The 4,852-nt window shown below is 33.3% G+C and overlaps 1 protein-coding gene across 3 annotated transcripts in view; it reads left to right on the top strand.

Moving 5' to 3' along the window:
* Positions 1 to 4,852, top strand: part of LOC117174139 (E3 ubiquitin-protein ligase TRIM33) — a 70,724-nt gene that overhangs the window by 16,388 nt on the left and 49,484 nt on the right. The gene's annotated exons all lie outside the window — the stretch shown is intronic.

The raw sequence follows: 4,852 nt of genomic DNA, 5'->3' as shown, positions 1-4,852 counted from the left end.
TATTAGAATTTCATAGAATCAAATCATACACAAAGAAATAAATAATATGCAAAAATAATAATATTTTAGCTGCTTATGCGTAAAAAAAAATTTTTAAATAAATAATTGGAAAAAAATCGTTAAATAAATATTACATAAAAAATATTAGTTTTACATGTATTTGTAGGGAGAAGAATACATTTCAAAATCGAAGAATCCTGAAAAGGTACACATGCCAAGGAAACTTTTTACTCCATTGAAATCTTGTTGCAAAAAGAAATGTTTTGAAACTATTTCTGTAACTGCACAAGAAAAGTTTCATTCAAAATTTTGGGAATTGGGAGATTACCACAAGCAGTCCATCTTTCTCAGTACGTTAATGAAGTGCAATGATCCGAAACAGGTTAATGCTCATGAAGTTTCACTTTTTACATCCATATATATCTTTTGAAAATTAAAATTCGAAAATTTGTTTCTAAAGCCTCCAGGGGACTTCGTTTTCGCACGAAAAAATTTTATGTGCCCTTATTGCATCCGGACCCACAATTTAAAAAGGTGTGTTTAGCTTGCTGGTATGATGATAAGAATGGATTTATTGTAATTGATAAGGATAGAAATCTCAATCAAGGTAGATATAGAAAAGGTTTTGACTGTTTTGTTAATCTGGAAATGCAATAAATATGTATTTAATGACTAAATAGAGACAGTTGCACTTTGAACACTACGGTATTAGCATGTCTACACGTGAGGAGGGCTTTCATAAGCAAAAACATATTTTGCATGAAATTGCTAAAGCTAGTGAAGCGATTCAACGAAAGCAAACGAGGTGTGTTCAAAAAATAAGGTGACTTTATGGTTTTCTCAAAAAATATACATTTATTCCTCAAATATTTATGTTGTCCCCTTCAAATTAATCCCCCTCAGATATAATACACTTGTGCCAATGCTTTTTCCAATCATCGAAGCACTTCTGATAATCATTTTCTGGTATAGCCTTGAGTTCTTTCAGCGATGTAGTTTTTATCTTCTCAATCGTTGAAAATCGATGTCCTTTCATGGGTCTCTTCAGTTTTGGGAAAAGAAAAAAGTCACTGGGGGCCAAATCCGGTGAATATGGAGTGTGAATATGGACTGTGGTGCTGTTTTGGTCAGAAAATCTTTCAGAAGCAACGATGAATGAGCAGGTGTATTATCGTGATGCAAATGCCACAAATTGTTTTTCCAAAGTTCCGGACGTTTTTTGCGTATGGCCTCTCGCAAACGGCGCATAATTTGAAGGTAATACTCCTTATTGACCGTACGACCTTGTGATAAGAATTCCTGATGCATTACGCCACGGTAATCAAAGAAGACAGTTAGCAAAACCTTCACATTTGACCGAACTTGACGTGCTTTTTTCGGTCTTGGAGACTCAGGATGCTTCCACTGAGACGATTGGGCTTTAGTTTCGACGTCATAACAACATACCCACGATTCATCCTCAGTTATAACCCTTTTGAGAAAATCAGGATAGAGTTGAAGCGGCCACCCAAATATACCATTTCAGGAGGTAGGAAAACGATGAATTTGTTTTCTAAGATTACAAGTGTTCTCGTTCCATATTTTGTTTTGGCCTCCTTAATGTCCGTTATTTCATATCCCTTGTTAACTTCTAGGTCTGTCAGCTTCTTTGTTGGAAGAAAATCATCACTGTGAGCGGTTTTGTTTAATTTTACGAAATCCATTCTTTTTTCTTCTCCTTCACTGCTTGTTATCTTCAAGATTCACACTTTTGAATTTCCTTATTAGAGTTTGTATATCGGTTCGCACTTTAATGGCTTGCTTTAGCTCTTGAATGTTCTTTAAAAATAAGTTTAAACGACTTTTTAGCTCTTGTTGCTTTTCTTCTTCACAATCTGGCATCTGACAACAAACTGAAGAAAGAGAAGAACTGACCTCTTATAGACGCTTACCCCCTCCATCAAATTTCTGTAGCCTGTTCGTAGTATTTCACCATATGATGCAATAATTAACATGAGAGTCAAAAAATAATACGTATTTAAACGTTTACTCAATTTAGTTCACGTAGATAAGGATTCCAGGAATCGACGATGACGTCATCAGAATGGAATTTTGTTTACCCCAGAAGTTGTTTAACATTATATGTAATATGACGCCCCTGTCGGCAAATATCAAAGGAGAACGTTTAATTAATTTAGTTCACATAGATAAGGATTCCAGGAATCGATGATGACGTCATCAGAATGGAATTTTGTTTACCGATAATTGTTTAATATCATATAAAATATGACGCCTAAGTTGGCAAATATCAAAGGAGAACGTTTAATTAATTAAGTTCACATTGATAAGGATTCCAGGAATCGACGATGACGTAATGAGAATGGAATTTTGTTTACCGAGAATAGTTATAACAGCACGAGGTTGGTTGCAGATCTTGGACATTTTCAATGACGCACCACATTTTTGGGGCTGAAAAGATCCATTTCCATGATTTTTAAGCATTGATTTTCAATATCGATAGTATCGATTGGATACTTAAAAACTGTGATTCGTTAGTCAGCACAAAGAGCGAAACCAATCTTACATCCTTCTGCGCTCTAGCCGCAAGCTTGTTATTCGTACCGAAAATGTGTATCCAGAAGCCTCCCTACCTATCTACTAACGTGATTTGTTATTCAATTTTCGTATGATTGATATAATTTGCATAATTTTTATACGTACACTGTTAAAAATGTTTGCCATTTTAATATACATTTATTATACATTTGTTTAGTAAATTTAAGGACTCGGCCTATGAAGTAGTTATTAAGAGGCTCCGTGGTAAATTTAATATACATGTATATTTATCAATTCTTAGAAGAGCCAGGTAATTTCACTTTACACAAGTTAAAAATAATTTGGACAGTAATGTTTTATTCTAAATAATAAAGCATTATACTTGTTTCTAGTTGAACATAAATTATACTGGGTTTCAAGTGGATAAGTTCAATTAAGTACATAATTAAGACACCTAACCTAAAAGCAGCAGTACTCAGGTAAAAATTCTGACATTGAAATTGAATTTTGACAAAAACCCCACCCGTACATTGCACTTTGATTATAAATAGGAATTTATTCGATGTATTGTAGGTTATTATTGTAGTTCTAAATATTGGACAAGATTTGAATACATGAAAGAACTTTAAACTTTTTTATGCACTCTATTTTACTATGCATGTATATTATTTTACAAGATAATGGTATATTAAATTTTCTACACGTATATGCATATTGCTTCCACTACATGTATAGTAAAATCGCTATATAAATTTCTAACAGTGTATACAATGTCGTAACAAGAACATGAAATCCATTTCGTAGATTTAAAAGCGAAAGAGTTTGTGGATCGAGGAGCTTCTGTTTTACTAAAGACAAGTTATTGTATATGTATTTTCATAACTGTATAATACTTATGAAATTTTTTAAGAACTACAGGATCCAGGAACGTCTGTTTCTCCTGAACGAGTCTCTAATTTCCTACGAAAAAGCACATCCAAGAATGCTTTCAAAAAAAATTGAAAACAGACTAACAAGAAAAAAAAGTGAGAATCTCGCATGTGGCAGCGAGCCGCACTGAAAGTTGCATCTATGGAGAAAGTAATAAATAAATTAAAGGAGAAAAATTTCTTTCGGAAAAATCAGCGGCAAGTAGGTGTTATGTTATACGTGATAATATTCCAAAAACTTAGATTTCGGAATTGCGTTCGTTTACCCTAAATTTCACTGTTATTCACCTGCAGCTTATGCATAAGTACGACGCAAATTTAATTCTGCTCTTCCAGTTTGATAGGCATAAAACTCCTACTCTAGCAACAGAAGCACTCTTTTTTTTTTGTAAATTACATTAGCCAGTCTTAAAATATTCCTGTAGCTTATTTTTTGAAACATGATTTATCAGCTGCAGATATAGCAGTTTTAATTAATCAATGTTTACTAGCTTTGCATGATTAAACATAAAAGTAGTTTTTATCACTTTTTATGGTACAGCTACAAATCGAGCTGCGGCTAAGTCATTGAAAGACATTAATATAATTGATGCTCTAAATACGAATAAGGAGAATAAAACAGATACTATTTGTGACGCGAAAGATAAATCCACGAAAAAGAAAACTGGTCAGAAAGAACCAGAGAATTATAAATGGTGGTTCTAATCATCCTGTCACTCGGGAAGAAGTTTATGTTTTTCTAGACTCATGTCATATACTTAAATTAATTTGGAATACTCTTGGCAGCATCGCAAGATTGAGAGATGGTAACGGTGAAGTGATAGCGTAGTCATATTTTAATCTGCTTTACGAAATTGAAGCCTGCAAAGGTATGCACTTGGGGAACGAATTGCATTTTGAACACATTAATTACCTGAAACAAAAAATGAAAGTTCGACTGGCTGCTCCACTATTTAGTCGATCTGTTGCAGATGCTTTGCAGATTTGTAAAGATGACCTCAAAATCCCTGATTTTTGCGATTGCGAATCGACAATTGAGTTCAAACAGAAAATAAACGACCTTTTCGATATTTTTAATTCGAGAAACATAAAAGGGTAAGATTTCGGCAAACATTCAAATACTGTAAATTTCAAGAAGGCTTTAAACATTTACAGAAATCCTGAATTGTATTTGAACAAACTGCAGTAATTTCGATGAAAGATAATTACTTTTCACTTTATCGTACAAAACTGTATTATATTTCTGATTTACATTAATTTTTTATTCTAATTCTGGTAACTAGATTTAAATAAGTATATACAGTCTGTCAAGTTAAAGCGTGGGTGGCTTTACTCGCAGTCGGTAAGGTGTATCGACATGATTTTGGTGTCAAAATATTAAGAAGAGC

The sequence above is a fragment of the Belonocnema kinseyi genome, chromosome 6 (genome assembly GCF_010883055.1).
Source record: "Belonocnema kinseyi isolate 2016_QV_RU_SX_M_011 chromosome 6, B_treatae_v1, whole genome shotgun sequence".
Taxonomy (NCBI): Eukaryota; Metazoa; Arthropoda; class Insecta; order Hymenoptera; family Cynipidae; genus Belonocnema; species Belonocnema kinseyi.
This window is presented reverse-complemented; position numbering and strand designations above follow the sequence as displayed.